The sequence below is a fragment of the Dendrobates tinctorius genome, unplaced genomic scaffold (genome assembly GCF_039654945.1).
Source record: "Dendrobates tinctorius isolate UK_male_01 unplaced genomic scaffold, ASM3965494v1 ptg000028l, whole genome shotgun sequence".
Lineage (NCBI taxonomy): Eukaryota > Metazoa > Chordata > Amphibia > Anura > Dendrobatidae > Dendrobates > Dendrobates tinctorius.
The window spans coordinates 16266762-16286654 of record NW_027361696.1 but is presented as its reverse complement, the minus strand read 5'-3'; the positions used below and the strand labels follow the sequence as shown (position 1 = coordinate 16286654).

Sequence of the window (19893 nt, the reverse complement as noted above, 5' to 3'; positions counted from 1 at the left end):
GGACCATTTCTCGTCGGGCGCTTCCTGTGGCACCGATGAACGACACGTGGACGCGGGCGGGAGGACGTCAGGATCGCCGCGTCTGACAGGTAAGTAGCGACCCCCGACCCCTGCGATGTCGCTGGTGAGATCTGCCTGTGTGGCAGCTCACTAGCGACCACTTAGCGATGCACCAGCGATCCATATCGTTGTCGGGATCGCTGGTGCATCGCTAAGTGTAACGGTACCCTAAGCTCCCAGCCGGGGCAGTATCTCTCTCAAAATCCGGACTGTCCCACTGGGAGGTATGAATGCTCCCCACCATACACCTTGTACACGTATGGCTCCACATACATCATACACACACGGTTATGCTTTTTATGCCTTGTACACACGGCTCCGTTCTGTACACCTCGCACACACACTGCTCCACTGAGTACACACATGGCTCCACTCCGTAAACCTCGTACACATGCGGCTCTGCTCCGTACACCTTATAGGCACGTGGCCACGCTCTGTAAACCTTGTACACAAATGGCTCCACTCCGTAAACCTTGTACACACGCCGCGCCGCTCCATACACACACGTGCGGCTCCGCTCCGTACACCTCGCACACACGGCTCTCCTACATCCACACTGTAAACCCTCCCTGACCCCACACATAAACTTCACCTTATCCAGGACAATGAGAAACAGCACAGACAGCAGAGTCCTGGATAAACCAAGGGCTGATACTGGGTACTGGGGGAACATTATACTGTGTATGGGGGGATGGCGGTACTGAGGGAACATTATACTGTGTATGGGGGGGATGACGGTACTGGGGGAACATTATACTGTGTATGGGGGGGATGACGGTACTGGGGGAACATTATACTGTGTGGGGGGGATGGCCGTACTGGGGGAACGTTATACTGCGTGTTGGGGATGGCGGTACTGGGGGAACATTATACTGTATGTGGGGGGATGGTGATACTGTGGGGACATTATACTGTGTGTGGGGACAGGAAAGAGACATTGTAATATGTGTTTCCTTACTTCATGTTTTCCATACTTGGGTCATATGTATCTATCAGAGGAAAAGGAACAAAATGCTATGATTCTTAGAAAGTGACAACAAAAAAGCACCAAGATAGTCTCAGCTCTGAAAAGGTTACTGCCCCCTTGTGCCCAGTAATGGGGAATCTCCAGCACCTACCTACACCCCCAGAGCCACACTCCACATGGAGGCCCCATTATCCTCTATGTTGAGTGCGGCTCTGCGGGTGGAGGTAGGTGCTGGAGGCTCCATTATTCTCTATGTGGAGTGCGGCTCTGAGGGTGGAGGTCGGTGCTGGAGGCCCCATTATTCTCTATGTGGAGTGCGGCTCTGCGGGTGGAGGTCGGTGCTTGAGGCTCCATTATTCTCTACGTGGAGCGCGGCTCTGCGGGTGGAGGTCGGGTGCTGGAGGCCCCATTATTCTCTAGCACCGACCTCTACCCGCACTCCACATAGAGAATAATGGAGCATCCGACACCGACCTCCACCCGCAGAGCCGCACTCCACATAGAGAATAATGGAGCCTCATGCACCGACCTACACCCGCAGAGCCGCACTCCATATAGAGAACATTGGAGCCTCCGGCACCTACCTATACCTGCAGAGCCGCACTCCACATATATGGCTGCTCTGTGCGCACAGGACCTGTGATGAGGTCACAGGAGGGGAGAAGTCAGGGGTCACATGATCAGGGGGCCCTGACTACTCCCCTCCTGTGACCATCAATTACAGCCTCTTGCAGGACCGCAGCATCAGCGTGCAGACTCAGAGGCTAAACTGTAGGTGCTGCAGGTAGAGGTGTGCATAATGCCGCCCCCTGCTGCCTGCCGCTTCAGCAGGTGGCTCAACTTGACTCATTATAGCTGCGGCCCTGGATCCAATGTTGTCCTAAATGACTAATGATGATAAATATAATCCACCTGTGTGTAATCAAGTCTCCGTATAAATGCACATGCTCTGTGATAGCCTCAGGGTTCTGTGAAGCACAGAGAGCATCATTAAGACCAAGGAACACAACAGGCAGGTCAGTGATACTGTTGTGGAGAAGTTTAAAGCCGGATTTGGATACAAAATGATTTCCAAAACTTTAAGCATACCGAGGAGCACTGTGCAAGTGATCATATTGAAATGGAAGGAGTATCATACCACTGCAAATCTACTAAGACCCGGCTGTCCCTCTAAACTTTCATCTCTAACAAGGAGAAGACTGATCAGAGATGCAGCCAAAAGGCCCATGATCACTCTGGATGAAGTGCAAGATCTACAGCTGAGGTGGGACAGTCTGTCCATAGGACAACAATCAGTCGTACACTGCACAAATCTGGCCTTTATGGAAGAGTGGCAAGAAGAAAGCCATATCCATACAAAGTGTCATTTAAAGTTTGCAACAAGCCACCTGGGAGACACACCAAACATGTGGAAGAAGGTGCTCTGTCAGATTAAACCAAAATCGAACTTTTTGGCAACAATGCCAAACGATATTTTTGGCTTAAAGGCAACACAGCTTATCACCCTGAACACATCATCCCCACTGTCAAACATGGTGGTGGCAGCATCAAGGTTTTGGCCTGCTTTTCTTCAGCAGGGACAGGGAAGATGGTCAAAATTGATGGGAAGATGGATGGAGCCAAATACAGGACCATTCTTGAAGAAAACCTGTTGGAGTCTGCAAAAGGCCTGAGACTGGGATGGAGATTTGTCTTCCAACAAGACAATGATCCCAAACATAAAGCAAAATCTACAATGGAATGGTTCCCAAATAAACGTATCCAGGTGTTAGAATGGCCAAGTCAAAGTCCAGACCTGAATCCAATGGAGAATCTGTGGAAAGAGCTGAAAACCGCTGTTCACAAACGATCTCCATCAAACCTCACTGAGCTCGAGCTGTTTGCCAAGGAAGAATGGGCAAGAATTTCAGTCGCTCAATATACAAAACTGATAGAGACATACCCCAAGCGACTTGCAGCTGTAATCGCAGCAAAAGGTGGCGCAACAAAGTATTAAGTTAAAGGGGTCGAATAATATTGCACGCCCCACTTTTCAGTTTTTGAATTTCCACAAAAATTTAAAATAACCAATAAATTTCGTTCAACTTCACAATTGTGTTCCACTTGTTGTTGATTCTTCACCAAAAATTTACATTTGGTATCTTTATGTTTGAAGCATGATATGTGGGAAAAGGTTGAAAAGTTCCAGGGGAACACTTTCGCAAGGCACTGTAATGTAGTAGATGTCATCTGTAGTCCTATGTAACACCACAAGTAACAGTGATAACTCTCTAAGTACAGATAATGTAGTCGATAGTCGATGTCATCTGCAGTCCTATGTAACAAAACAGATAACAGTGATAACTGACTCTCTAAATACAGATAATGTATTAGGTCACCTGCAGTCCCATGTAACACCACAGATAGCACAGTGATAAATCTGAGGACAGATCATGTAGTAGAGGTATCCACCAGTCCCATGTAACACCTGATTACATCCAGGCTATACAATGCATATGGCCCAGTAGGATCCGCTCTCGATGCTGGGAGCCACTCCTCTCCGTTTATTGTACACAGGACCATCCTCAGTACAGATGTTACTAGTGGCTGAACCAGTGGAACAAACCCCCAGCTGTGAGCAGTGCAGGTACAATAAAGCCTCTTATTACAGATGATCACGTCAGGGTTTGATAAATGTGTTTCCCTGGAATTCATTTTCCAGAGAGCGTGAGAAAGTTCCCGCCTCGGGCCACGACGATCATTCAGCGCCTGTATCAGCTGCTGCCTGTGATTGAGTGCCTCTCCTGGATGCAGATGTAACTGAATATGTATTTTGCATAAATAAATATGTAAAAGGATTAACGGCACGTAGGCGAAGATGAGAGGATATCCGTCATTTATCACCGCTGCACCTCGGTGCCCCAGGAATATACCCGGTCTGTGGAGCGGCGTCCTGCGGGATATTTAGCATTGTGACACCCTGTGCAGAGGACGGAGCCAGGACGCTGCCATAACAGTCCTGCAAGGGAAAGCGACCACACAGGGGCGCAGTTATCTGGTCAGCCCGCAAACCCTCCTTGTTCAGCGTCTGTATGGAGATTCTCCTGGTGAACTGCATTCTGGGACATGTCATCTCTAAATCACGCTCAAATCAGGCTAGTCATCAGGTGTCCGAAAATCTAATGCCCCCCAATATAATAGAAGCTAAGGGGTAAGGCACCTGTCACACATCAGTTTTTTGCCATCAGTCACAAAATCCGTCATTTTTTAAAAAAAACGGATCCAGCAACTGACGGCGCTGGATCCGTTTTTTCTCATAGCCTTGTATTAGCGACGGATTGTGATGGATGGCCGCACGTTTCATGCATCGTTCGACGGATCTGTCGGAAATTCTTTGTCCGTCGGCCGGAGACGACGCACAGAGCAACGGTTTTTGTCTAGGTCGAAAAGTCGGACAGCAACGGATCCAGCGCCGTCCGTTGTTGGCTATAATGGAAGCCTATGGGCGCAGGATCCGTCACTGTCCATCAAAAGACGGAATCTGGTGACGGATTCCGTTTTTTCAAAAACTGAGCATGCCCGGAATAATTATATTCCTTTAATTTAACCCCTACAGCTGCTCCGACGGATCCATCAAAAAAACTAATCTGTCGCATCAGTTTTTCACAATCTGCACAGGATACGTTTTTTTTCAAACTTTGACAGATTGCGACTGATTGTAAAAAACTAATGTGTGAAAGAGGTCTGAGTACAGACTGCTCCACAAAATAAGCAGAACAGGGAGCGCAGCTCTGGAGTGTAAGATAAGATAAACCTTTAATCTTTAATCCTGTAATACAGGATGTAACTCAGGTTCAGTACTGTAATGAATGTACACAGTGACTGCACCAGCAGAATAGTGAGTGCAGCTCTGGAGTATAATACAGGATGTAACTCAGGATCAGTAATGTAATGTATGTACACAGTGACTGCACCAGCAGAAATGTGAGTGCAGCTCTGGAGTATAATACAGGATGTACAGTAACTCAGGATCAGTAACGTAATGTATGTACACAGTGACTGTACCAGCAGAATAGTGAGTGCAGCTCTGGAGTATAATACAGGATGTACAGTAACTCAGGATCAGTAACGTAATGTATGTACACAGTGACTGCACCAGCAGAAATGTGAGTGCAGCTCTGGAGTATAATACAGGATGTACAGTAACTCAGGATCAGTAACGTAATGTATGTACACAGTGACTGTACCAGCAGAATAGTGAGTGCAGCTCTGGAGTATAATACAGGATGTAACTCAGTATCAGTAATGTATGTACACAGTGACTGCACCAGCAGAATAGTGAGTGCAGCTCTGGAGTATAATACAGGATGCAACTCAGGATCAGTAATGTAATGTATGTACACAGTGACTGCATCAGCAGAATAGTGAGTGCAGCTCTGGAGTATAATACAGGATGTAACTCAGTATCAGTAATGTATGTACACAGTGACTGCACCAGCAGAATAGTGAGTGCAGCTCTGGAGTATAATACAGGATGTAACTCAGGATCAATAATGTAATGTATGCACATAGTGACTGCACCAGCAGAATAGAGAGTGCAGCTCTGGCGTATAACACAGGATGTAACTCAGGATCAGTAATGTAATGTATGTACACAGTGACTGCATCAGCAGAATAGTGAGTGCAGCTCTGGCGTATAATACAGGATGTAACTCAGGATCAGTAATGTAATGTATGTACACAGTGACTGCATCAGCAGAATAGTGAGTGCAGCTCTGGAGTATAATACAGGATGTAACTCAGTATCAGTAATGTATGTACACAGTGACTGCACCAGCAGAATAGTGAGTGCAGCTCTGGAGTATAATACAGAATGTAACTCAGTATCAGTAATGTATGTACACAGTGACTGCACCAGCAGAATAGTGAGTGCAGCTCTGGAGTATAATACAGGATGTAACTCAGGATCAATAATGTAATGTATGCACATAGTGACTGCACCAGCAGAATAGAGAGTGCAGCTCTGGCGTATAATACAGGATGTAACTCAGGAAGAGTAATGTAATACACAACTCTGGAAAAAATTAAGAGACTACCGCATCAAAACACCATTGAAAACCTCTGGAACGTAATCAAGAGGAAGATGGATAGTCACAAGCCATCAAACAAACAAGAACTGCTTACATTTCTGTACCAGGAGTGGCATAAGGTCACCCAAAGCAGTGTGAAAGACTGGTGGAAAGCATGCCAAGACGTATGAAAGCTGTGATTAGAAATCATGGTTATTCCACAAAATATTGATTTCTGAACTCTTCCTGAGTTAAAACATTAGTATTGTTGTTTCTAAATGATTATGAACTTGTTTTCTTTGCATTATTTGAGGTCTGCAAGCACTGGGTTCTTTTTAAAATTTTGACCATTTTTCTTTGTCAGAAAAAAAATACTAAATTTAGTGCTTGGAAATTTGGAGACATGTTGTCAGTAGTTTATAGACTAAAAGAACAATTTACATTTTACTCAAAAATATACCTATAAAGATAAAAATCAGACAATCTGAACATTTGAAAGTGGTCACTTAATTTTTGCCAGAGCTGTACGTGTAAGGGGGTGAGATAGAATTACCTCCTTGCTTCCCTTCCACTAATTGTTCTCAGTGTATTGATGTTTACATGAGCTAATGTTGGTAATTTCCTATGCTAAGATTTGTGGTACTGCTACACAGTAATATGTATTACCGCTCACATTTATGGTACTGGCACATTCATACATGTGTTACCATTCCTTGTAGAGCTATGTATATTATGATGTGTTCCTTTAGTGTAATATAATAATGTGTTGTCATGTTCTTCACTATATATAATGTAATAATGTTTACTAATGCTCACGGACAGTTTAAGGAAAGTGAAGTGTACCCTTCGGACAACAGAGGGGGCATCATAGTGTTTTAGTTCTTTATTACTAAGGGTAACTGTAGTACTTGGGGGAACCACTAGATGGGGGCATACTAGTGTGCACTGTAGGTATAATTCGTAGTAAGTGTATAGAGGGTTACGTGTAGGAGGTGCTGCCGGGTGGTAAGACAGGAGTTTTCAGGAAGTTAGTTCAGACAGGGCCAGGGTGCCCAAGTGTCCAGATGGGCTATAGATCCAGACAGCTTGGGAGCCACGCAACATTAAATAGCTGCAGCACACATTATCCACGGCCACTGTGCATCATAGCAGTGGGCCAGGACAGGAGAGGAAAGATGTGGCGACTCAAAGCCTGGGCGGACACCTTTAGGGCAGGAGTCGTTTGGAGTGAGGCATTGAAGGAAGTTGGAGCTTCGACAAGAACGGTACAGACGGGCCGGATGCTTTACCAGAGGCAACCAAACCAGGTGGCTGATGATTTCGAGTCTGGGGCGAAACAGGCAGAAAGAATTGTCATCTTGGCGAGGTTAGGCCAGGATGGATCTGGAGAGCAGTCTAAGACGATCCGGATCGGACGTGTGCCGAACAGAAGCGTCAGCGAAGTAGGGAAAGATGAGGAAACAAGCGAATTCCATGATGTGCCAACTGTGGATGTCTCTTGTGAAGTATTAAGAAAAGAGAAAGTTATCCTGGACTGTCTCTCCATTACTGGAGGTCGCCTGGAAGAAGGGCTTACGCCGCCTGGGAAGTGCCCAGGGGGACCTGAAACTGGAGACGCAGGTACGCGGAGAAGTGGAATACAGTTTTCTGTGAGGGAAGGTCGGGACACAGATGCTTCAGTGACTCTGGCCATGACTACAGTCCTGGCCTCCCCTTACATATGTAGACAGTGACTACACCTGCAGAAGAGAGAGTGCAGCTCTGGAGTATAATACAGGATATATTTCATCATCAGTGAAGATTATTAGGCACACATCTATTTCTACTGTGTGCAGGGCTGAGACCTGGTTGTGGAGAGTCTTTGAGCATGTGTGTCCACCAGCACTCAGCTCAATGTGAGGACATACACATTGATATACACTATGAACACCAGGTGGCATCATCGTGTGCGACTAAATGTCAGACCTCACACTGGATGTGATATGCAATGGTGGAATTACTTCTTCACATCCAAAGCGGCACTTTCTCCTGCGTCCCACACTGCAGACGTGCACAGAATCACAATCTCCTGTCTCCTGCAGTTACATTTTATTGCCCCGTATGTAATTCTCCACCTAAATGTATCTTTAAAGAGCAACAGATGGAGAAAACAGTCAGGTCCATGGTGATGACAGGCGGCTGCTGGGCCTCAGCGCCTGACAACCTCTAAGCTGTCGCTCCCACTGAAACGCATACAATAATCAGTGTATCTTCCCCAATGCAGCAGCACAGAGGACACAGAAGAAGCCTCCGATGGGTCATCGAAAGGTCCGTTCACACTAGTGATGGGCAGTCCGGCTCTTTTTGGTGATCTGGCTCTCACGGCTCCGCTTACCAAAAAGAGCCGTCTCTTTTTGGATCCTAAATGGATCCCTATTGCTTAGGCTACTTTCACATTTCCGTTTTGAAGCATCAGGTGTGATGCGGCGAAAAATGTAAAAACCGGATCCGGCGCCTGCTGCCACCGGATCCGTTTTTTTTCCCATAGACTTACATTATTGCTGCATTGCGCCTGATGGCCATGCGGTGTGTCTGGCTTTAGCCGGAAATGGCAAAAAATGCCTGTCCGGCGTCTGCAAAAAAAACGTTCCATGCAACGTTTTTTGACAGCGCCGGACCGCTTTTTTGCAGAGGGCATGCGCGAAGACTGTTTCCCTCTCCCTCTCCTGCACCGTATCCGGCAAAAACAGATGATCCGGCGGGCTGCGACTTCTACCAGATCAGGTTTGACAACTTTTCGCCGCAGCCCGTCGGATTTAAAATCCGGAAATGTGAAAGTAGCCTTACCTGCTCATGCTTCCATAACTCCGCCCACCGGCCGCATAAGCTCCGCCCACTCTAAGACTCAATTACATTGCTGAGTGGGTGGAGTTTTGTTCTGGTGGGCGGAGTTACGTGTGCCGAATGCCGGGATTTTACACCCAGTGAGAGCCACTGGCCAGTCAAGGATTTTAGTGGCTCTCGCTGGGGTGCCGGCTCCCATCATTCCCAGCAGGGAGCCGGCTCTTTGTGTTGGATCGTTCGCGAACGACACATCACTAGTTCACACCTTTCCTGCTCTCAAGGAGACAGTCAGGAGGCAGGATCCATCTCTTACCCAAAGGCAGTGACTTATTTATACCATCTGCTTTGCATTCTGTACACGTCACCAAAATGACACGGACATGTCACTCCCCCATAATGATACGATCATGTCTCTTCACCGTAATGACACGGTCATGTCTCCACCATAATGACACGGACATGTCTCTTCCCCATAATGACACGGACATGTCTCCACCATAATGACACGGACATGTTTCTTCCCCATAATGACACGGACATGTCTCTTCTCCATAATGACACGGACATGTCTCCACCATAATGACACGGACATGTCTCTTCCCCATAATGACACGGACATGTCTCCACCATAATGACACGGACATGTTTCTTCCCCATAATGACACGGACATGTCTCTTCTCCATAATGACACGGACATGTCTCCACCATAATGACACGGACATGTCTCCACCATAATGACACCGATATACTTGATATATATGTCCAGAAATAGAAGGCGAGCACCATCACAATAGTCCATACATCCGAACCATCATACGTGTATAAAAGAGACGCAGCCGGCAATACAACTGTTTTACCCTTAGGTGCACATTCATGGAAAATAAGCTAATTCGCATAGCAAAAAATAGTAGAAAAGAACGGCACTCACCGGGTAGTGTGGTCAAGGCTTTATTATAAAAGCATATCAGCGGGAGAACGGGTGCAAAAAGGAGATAGCAACGATGATCGTTTCGCGCTGCAAAGGCGCTTCCACAGGTTACATAACCTTGACTATACAACCCGGTGAGTGCCGCTCTTTTCTATTTTTTGCTACTTGATATATATGACTTACGAGCGATCGCTACAAACACTCAGTTACGAGCGGCCAGTAATGGATTGTGTCCCTTGCATCCATTAAGGCCACTGCAGTAAGACGCGCGCCGCCGGCACAAGGTCACGTCTGTCTGACTCGCCACAATCACTTTCTACAAACTTTATTTAGATACAAATGAATTATCGCCTTCTGACACATTGGCTTATATATAACAAAATGTCAGGAAAACATTAATAACCTCCGGACGATGGTGGAGTCATCACTACAGAACAACGTCTACAACTTCTAACACTGAAAAGCTATCCTTTTTTATGGGGGTTGCTACAGTTGTATCCAGTCTAGAAAATCCTCTGTGCGCAAAACCATGGGACAATGAGGATGTAATTACTGGTAATGGCGGCAGGTAAGGATGTGGGCAGCACTCGTGATATTAACGTGGACTTTATTCCCCAAGATAAAATATTCCAGACAAAGAAGAAAAGTTTCTCTCCTATCGGTGACAGCGATCACCAGGATTACTCCAATTGTAGCACTGGTCCCCATATAAAGGGAAATGGATGAACATCTGAGCTGTGCCCCCTTTACTGACCACCAGGCCATATGGGCCATGGGCTCTTTATGCCCCCTATAGTCCTCCTCGTACCCCTTGGCCCATGAGTAGCTTTTATCCTCATTTTCTCTGCCCACATCTATACATTTGGAGAATCAATGCTCCATACGAAAGGGATAAAGTGACACTAATTATACGAAATCTAATTTCACGTCTGATACAGAAAGACTCATGAGATATCAGTGGAGCCCCCCGGCCTCTGAGGCAGGATCAGTAAGCAACGTTGGCTTGTGCTGCAGGGCTCTGGCACGAGAGGGGAACATCTGCTGGATAAAGACCCCCTCACACCAGGGCCAGGAAAGAAGACGTTTCACTTCCATTAAGCTCTTGCTGTATGCTCTCGGCCTCTATGGAATATTCATTTAACCCCTTGTGTGTCCAGATAACCTGCAGTGCAGCTCCGCAGGCTCCCATCTCTACAAGCAGAGCGCTCAGTCTCTGATACGAGGTACATTATTGCGCTGGCGGAATCCAGGAATTCGCAATGGATATTTCTATTCTTTGAAAAAAACAAAACAAAAACCCAGAACACGAGACAGAATGATTGCTGCGCCGGGAACATCTGCCGGAGCCGGAATATGACACATTCACAAAACCTCTCTCTAATTAAGTGCAAAGAAAAATGAGAGAAACCCACAACTGTTCACAGTCGCTCCGACATGATAGAACAAGGTGAGAATCAGAGGCAGACATGAAAAAAGCGAGGAGCATCAATGCCGGAAGTCAGAACTTAAAACATCCAGATGTCGCCTGGTGGGAGCGACGAAACCGAGAAATTCTGCCACCGAGCCAAGAAAGATTCTGGAACAAGCCCTCATCATCTCTCGCCTCCATTACCGAAATATAACATGTTCTCCCCTTACATCTCTGTCCTAATCTCCTGATACCTCCCCACACAATCTCCAGTATATAACCTATCCTCTCCATACATCTCTGTCCTAATCTCCTGATAACCCCCACACAATCTCCACTATATAACCTATCCTCTCCATACATCTCTGTCCTAATCTCCTGATAACCCCCACACAATCTCCACTATATAACCTGTCCTCTCCATACATCTCTGTCCTAATCTCCTGATAACCCCCACACAATCTTCAGTATTTAACCTGTCCTCTCCATACATCTCTGTCCTAATCTCCTGATAACCCCCTCTTCAGTATATAACCTGTCCTCTCCATACATCTCTGCCCTAATCTCCTGATACCTCCCCACACAATCTCCAGTATATAACCTGTCCTCTCCATACATCTCTGTACTAATCTCCTGATAACCCCCACACAATCTTCAGTATTTAACCTGTCCTCTCCATATATCTCTGTCCTAATCTCCTGATAACCCCCTCTTCAGTATATAACCTGTCCTCTCCATACATCTCTGTAATAAACTCCTGATAACCCCCACACAATCTCCAGCATTTAACCTGTCCTCTGCATATATCTCTGCCATAATCTCCTGATACCTCCCCACACAATCTCTAGTATATAACCTGTTCTTTCCATATACTGTATCTCTGCCCTAATCTCCTGATACCTCCCACACATAATCTCCAGTATATAACCTGTCCTCTCCATATATCTCTGCCATAATCTCCTGATACCTCCCACACATAATCTCCAGTACATAACCTGTTCTCTCCATACATCTCTGCTCTAATCTCTTGATACCTCCACACCTAATCTCCAGTATATAATTTATCCTCTCCATACATCACTGTCCTAATCTCCAGATATCTCCTCACATATAATCTCCTGTATATAACCTATCCTCTCCATACATCTCTGCCCTAATCTCCTGATACCTCCCCACATAATCTCCACTATATAACCTGTCCTCTCCATACATCTCGGTCCTATGTTCCTGATACCTCCCCACACAATCTCCAGTATATAACCTGTCCCTCTATACATCTCTGCCCTAATCTCCTGATATCTCCACACCTAATCTCCAGTATAAAACTTATCCTCTCCATACATCTCTGCCATAATCTCCTGATACCTCCCCACACATAATCTCCAGTATAAACCCTGTCCCCTCTATACATCTCTGTCCTAATCTCCTGATACCTCCCCAATCTCAAGTATATATCTTGTCCTCTCCATACATCTCTATCCTATACTTATGATATCTCCCCACATAATCTCCAGTATATAACCTGTCCTCTCCATACATTTCTGCCCTAATTTTCTGATACCTCCCACACATAATCTCTAGTATATAACCTGTCCACTCCATACATCTCTGCCCTAATCTCTTGATTCCTCCACACCTAATCTCCGGTACATAACTTATCTTCTCCATACATCTCTGCCATAATCTGCTGATACCTCCTCACATATAATCTCCTGTATATAACCTGTCCTCTCCATACATCTGTCTTAATCTCCTGATACCTCCCCACATAATATCCAGTATATAATCTGTCCTCTCTATACATCTCTGCCCTAATCTCCTGATACCTCCCCACATAATCTCCAGTATATGTATAACCTGTCCTTTCCATACATCTCTGCCCTAATCTCCTGATACCTCCTTACACATAATCTCCCGTATATAACCTGTCCTCTTCTTACACCTCTCAGCTGGGATCTTCGACGACTCTTACAATCTGCTCCAGGTCTCTCATTTGTGAAGGCACTTTCTTCCAATATCAATTTTAAAATCTCTCCACAGGTGATCAATGGCATTTCAATCTGGATTCATTGCTGCCACATCACAACTCTTCAGCGCTTTGTTTCCTTAAGTTTTTGGTGGCTTCTTGAAGTATGTTTGGGGTCATTGTTCTGTTGGAAGACCAATGAACTAGGACACAAATCCAGGTTTTTGACACCGGGCACTTCATTGCCACCCAAATCTTTTGGTAATCTCCATATTTCTTACACAAACACAGTTAATGCACCCACTGCAGAGGCAGCAAAACAAAAACAAACATGTTTGAACCTCCATCATATTTGACTGTAGGTACTGTGTTTTCTTTGTAAGCCTCTTTCTGTTTTCTTTAAACAGTAAAATGATGTGCTTGAACCAAAAAGTTCTATATTGGTCTCATCTGTCCACAAGACATTAATCAATGTATCCACTGGATAGGTGATACATTGCTGATCACTGAGGATCCCACTCATGACAATGGGGCATTAGTGTTTGCAGTCAGCGATGGTGGAGTATTGGGCTGTCGGAAATATATGGGTACAGCAGATCCTTACATTCTACATAACACACAATAGTGTATTTAGCTGTATATTGGCATGGAGCATGAGCCTGTATATAACACATGACCCTCTGGGCATCATGTAGTCATGTGCCAGAGTCATCGATGTCAAGTCCGGGGCTCGGAGATACATCTGTACACGTTGTATCTGCTCACTGCCTGAACGCAGCGATTCCCTGACAGACACTGATCCCATGAGATTTCTCTTCATCTATTCTGAACATCCAGATGTAGAGAAAACAGAGAGGTGTCCATTATACGAGCCGACATGTGGATGACGACCGTGCTCTGCCGCTTCCCTACATACAGTAATCTGCACATTATCCGTACCCCTGTGATCAGTGCACGGAGAATAGAGGGGTCACTGCTCTCAGAAAGTTAGATTATATTTATGCCACAGTTAACATTTAGATAAAAAGCGTTGAATCACGAGAAACATTCTGTATTTTCTGTATGATGTCTTTTGTAGCAGAAACATAAATTATCCTCCGGAGTCTCAGAGTTCAGCAGTTGCTGCGCATTTGGGATTTTTACTTCTTTTATTGATTAGATCTCGGGGGGCATTTCTTAGTCACCCAGGCATGACAAGTTTTGCTTGTTGCAGCCCTAGTGGTAACATGTAAGGTTAATTCAAAAGCTTGGTAAATGCATACAATACCGTAATATACGGCAGAAGTAGATTTACAGGGAACCTGCACATTGTAAATGGTGAAGGGGATTAATAGATGGGTTATTTATTTCTTATTTTGGGGATTTTTGATTATTTTATTAGAGCAAAAGGGCAAAAAAGAAGAAGAGCATTCCGGGTGTCTCATGGCTGCCAGGATAATAAATAACTGATGTGTATAACGTTGCAGCCATCAGTGGTGGCACTATGGATCACCGGGCCGAGGTCCTACACACAATGGTACACCTCCCTGACCAAGTCTGTACCGCCTTCTGGGCTCTGGCGTCTTCTGGGCTGTGCCGCCTGCTGGGCTCCACCGCCTTCAGGGCCCTGCCGCCTTCTAGGCTCCGCCACCTTCAGGGCTCTGCTGCATGCTGGGCTCTGCCACCTTTTGGGCTCCACCGCATTCAGGGCCCTGCCGTTTTCAGGGCTCCGCCGCTGCCTTATAATTGGGGAAAAGGATGAAAAATATACAACTAAACCAGATGAATTCTGCAGCAAGGAGCACGATGGGCGGTGGGATGGTGAAGAGCTGGGATGGGGATCGTTTGCCTAATGAGCATGAGACGATTCGGCATCGCCCCATGAGATGATATTATTAATAAATGGGATTACGTTGACCTCATTCTATCTGCTTACACTTCCAAAAAGCTGTCTCCTGGTGCTCATTGATATAAGTGAACACTTTGCTTTTACAAGCTTATTAAATCAGTGCGGCCCCTACGGAGATCAGGCAGGTAATGCCGAGCACAGTATTTATATGGAGGAGACCACTGCCCTAATCTACGAATTAAAAAGCTGCAAAAGTGGATAATAATAATAATAATTTTATTTCTTTAGCGCCAACATATTCCACAGCACTTTACATTATAGAGGGGACTTCTACAGACAAAAGACATTACAGCATAGCAATAAGCACATAGATCAAAACAGATACCAAGAGGAATGAGGGCCCTGCTCGCAAGCTCACAATCTATAAGGAAAAAGGGGAGACACGAAAGGTGGATGGTACCAATTGCTTTTATTGTTTGGACCATCCCTAGTGTAAGAATCGGGTGTTCCTGTTGCTGCATGAACCAGCTAACAGTCTAAATATGTAACAGTACAGACACAGAGAGCTATTAAATGCAAAAGCAAGTGAGAACATGATGCGAGGAACCTGGTTATGGTAAAAATTTTGAATGAGCCACACAGGGATATTTAGGTTAATGCGTTGAGGCGATAGGCCAGTCTGAACAAATGCGTTTTTAGGGCATGATTAAAACTGTGGGGATTAATCGTATTAACCTGTGTAGTGCATTCCAAAGAATTGGCGCAGCACGTGAAAAGTCTTGGAGACAGGAGTGGGAGGTTCTGATTATTGAGGAAGGATGTTAACCTCAGGTCATGAGCAGAACGGAGGGCACTGGTAGGGTGATAGACTGAGACAAGGGAGGAGATGTAGGGTGGCGCTGAGCGATGGAGTGCTTTGTGGGTGAGGGTAATAAGTTTATACTGAATTCTGGAGTGGATGGGTAACCAGTGTAAGGACTGGCACAACGCATAGGCATTGGTATAACGATTGGTGAGGATATGATCCTAGCTGAAGAATTCAGGACAGATTGGAGAGGGGAGAGTTTGGTAAGAGGGAGACCGATTAGTAGAGAGTTACAATTGTCCACACGAGAATGAATACGAGAAACAGTAAGAGTTTTTGCAGAGTCAAAAGTAAGAAAGGGTCGAATTCTAGAAAGGTTTTTGAGGTGCAAATAACAAGAGAGAGCCAGTGATCAGAAGTGGGGGGGGGTGAATGAAAGCTCGGAATCAAATATGACCCCAAGACAGTGGGCATGTTGCTGGGGAGTAATGGTGGAACCACACACGGAAATGGCAATGTCGGGCATAGGTAGGTTAGTAGAGGGAGGAAACACGAGGAGTTCAGTTTTGACAGGTTCAGTTTCAGATAGAGGGAGGACATGATGTTAGAGACAGATACAGTAAAGGAGCGGTCAAAGAGAGAGTAGGAGAACCAGGAGAGAACGGTGTCCTTGAGGCCAATGGAGCGGAGCATAGTGAGGAGGAGCTGATGATCCATAGTGTCGAATGCTGCGGAGAGATCCAAGAGAATTAGCATGGAGTAGTGACCATTAGATTTAGCTGTTAGAAGATCATCAGAGTGAGGGCAGTTTCAGTAGTGTAGAGAGCGGAAACCAGATTGTAGAGGGTCGAGAAGAGAGTTATCTGAGAGATAGTGGATAAGTCGGGTGTGAACCAGGCATTCCAGGAGTTTAGAGCTGAAGAGAAGATTAGAGACAGGTCTATAGTTAGCGGCACAGTTTTGGTCGAGAGATGGTTTTTAAGTAATGGCTGTATGATGAAATGCTTAAATGAAGGAAAGATACCAGAAGAGAGAGAGGTGAAATATTTTAGTTAGGTGAGTGGTGACAGCAGGGAAAAGGGACCGGAGGAGATGTGACGGGATAGGGTCACTGGTGCAAGTAGTAGGGCGAGAAGATGCAAGGAGCCTGATTACTTCTTCTTTTACTTGTTCAAAATCAGAGAGTGAGCTAGATGCAGTGTGTGTGAGTGTGTGTGTGTGTGTGTGTGTGTGTGTGTGTGTGTGGGGGGGGGGGGGGGGGGGGCAGTGCATGGTATGAGGTGATTGAGAGATAATTTCCTGTCGGATATGGTCATTTTTTTCTTTGAAACAATTGGCCAGATCGTCAGCGTGGAGATCCGTGGTTGGGGCCTGCATTCTTGGGTTGAGTAGGGAATGAAAAGTGTCAAAGAGATGTTTCGGGTTATTGGATAGTGAGGTGATGAGGGTGTTGAAATAGGTTTGTTTTAAGAGGTGAAGGGCAGCGTTGCATGTTTTAAACATAAACTTATAATGGATGAAATCTTCGGGTAGATTGGATTTTCTCCACAGATGTTCGGCGCACCAGGAACACCGCTGTAGGAAGCGTGTTTTCAGTGTGTGCCAGGGTTGTCGCCATCTGTGCCTAGTTGTTCTATGTATAGGAGGTGCAGTATCACCAGGGCACTTTGAAGTGTTTTATTGTAATGCTTCAGTGCAGAATCAGGACATGAGAGGGAAGAGATAGGGGCCAATGATGACAGCAAGTTCTTCATAAATTTCTAGGTGTTAATGGCCTGTATGTTTCTAAAAGTGTGGAAAGTGAGGGTGACCTGGACAGGATGGCAGTTCTTGATAGAGAATGATAGATGGTTGTGGTCAGAGAGTGGGAGAGGGGAGTTTGTGAAATCATCCACTGAGCAAAACGGGGAGAAGACCAAGTCGAGGGAGTTTCCGTCTTCATGCGTGAGGGAGTTAGTATGCTGTGAGAAGCCGAAAGAGAAGGTTAGAGATAAAAGGTGAGAAGCAGATGGTAAGAGGAGAAGAGCAATGAGGATATTGAAGTCTCCCATGATGAGGGTGGGGATGTCACAGGAGAGATAGTGTGGAAGCCAGGTGGCAAAGTAATCCAGAAACTGATGGGAGGGGCCCGGAGGACGATACACCGCCGCCACTCGCATGGAGAAGGGAATGTAGAGTGTGACAGCATGGACCTCGAAAGAAGGGAAGACAAGTGAGGGTACTTGAGGGATAACCTGAAAGGCACATTTGGGTGATAGGAGAAGACCAACGCCTCCATCTGCTCTGTTGTACGATCAAGGGATATGAGAGAAGTGTAGTCCACCATATGAGAGAACAGCAGCAGTGGTGGTGTCTGGACTGCTGGATCCAGGGTTCAGTAAGAGCCAGAAGGTTAAGAGAATGAGAAAGGAAGAAGTCATGGATGAAGGAGAGGTAATTACACACTGAGCGAGAATTCCAAAGGGCACAATTAAAAGATAGAAGGCATTCAGGGAATATTAATAAGATTAGAGGGGTTTCGGAGTGTAGCAGTTGAGGGGTTCGACTTACTATGACATGGGGGGCCGGGGTTGGGAGAGATGTCTCCTGTGACTAGGAGACGGAGGATAGAAAGAGTGAGCAGATGGTTAAGTGATTTGTGAGAGCGTCTCATGTGTTGGATGGTGTGAATGAATTGATCTGTGCTGTTTAACAATGTGAAAAGAGCGTGAGTGCTATACATAGGAGAGGAGAGAACAGAGTGGCTGATATGGATAGAGTGTAAAGAGTTAATGCAAGGGTGGTGGATGTGAGTGAATGCAGCAGACAGGATATAAATTTTACAAATGCATATGGCATATTTTTGTTGTAATGCAAATGTACAGGGAATAATTTGTCTTACCTGTCTCCTGCCCTGTCTAACTGCCATGTTATAACTGCCAGTACTTTGATCAAATGTACTTCCATTAAATGTACATAAATGCCCCCCTGCATAAATTATTCCACAGACTATGTCTGAATATATAGGAGGCCAGTTCTAAGATCTCTTCCATTTTTTTTCTCTTGTTAGAAATCAAACTAAGTTGAGACAGCAGGACACAATAAATGTAGTGAAGTGAGCAGATAAACAAGTGTCCAGGCCTACATGGATCATAAACCACTTTGAAAAGTTACTTGACCTCATAGCATAAGGAGACAAGCAGAGTAAGTTGAAATAGTTAAATACCATTATATATGCTTCTACGACGAATAGGTAGGACACATGCAGGATTCAGTGCAGTAGTAATGCACGTCACTATGAAGATGGGGGGTCTCTGCACAGTCCGGGCCTGGGAGAGATGTGTGACTGCCGATGTGGATGACTTACGTGGGTAGCACTGAAGCACTGAGATTCCTGGAAGACAAATCTTCCTAATGATGTAGCGGAGCCACATAATACTGTACATGGACCCAAAATACGTCATAATGCAATCAAATAGCCAGTCTTGTCAAGAAACCAATAAGTAATATGGCCGCCCTGCAGATTACACAGGACGGGGGTGTCCAGTTCTTCTTGTCATGTGTCCATACAGTATCTCACAGTCAACATCCAGAGCTGTTTGAGCCTGGAAGCACAAAAGGCCCCACCATTGCCCCCATCGCTGCTCCACCACTGCCCCAGTCACTGCCTCTACCACTGTCCCATCACTGCCCCCATCGCTGCTCCACTGCTGCCCTCACCACTGCCCTACCGCTGCCCCAGTCACTACCTCCATCACTGTCCCCATCACTGCCTCTACCACTACCCCCACCAATGCCCCATCACTGCCCCCACCACTGCCCCCCACTGAACCCATCACTGCCCCTACCGCTGTCCCATCACTGCCTATACCACTGGCTCCACCCCCATCTCTGCCCCATCACTTCCCCAACCACTGCAGCCACCAGTGCCCCCCATCACTGCCCCATCACTGACTCCACCATCACCCCCCCACTGCTTCCACCACAGCCCCCATCACTGCCTTCACCACTTCCCCACCACTACTGCCACCAGTGCCCCATCAATGCCTCTACCACTACCCCCACCAGTGCCCTCACCAC

The 19893-nt window shown here is 46.0% G+C and overlaps 1 protein-coding gene across 4 annotated transcripts in view; it reads right to left on the bottom strand.

Moving 5' to 3' along the window:
• Positions 1–19893, bottom strand: part of IGSF21 (immunoglobin superfamily member 21) — a 549248-nt gene that overhangs the window by 129986 nt on the left and 399369 nt on the right. The gene's annotated exons all lie outside the window — the stretch shown is intronic.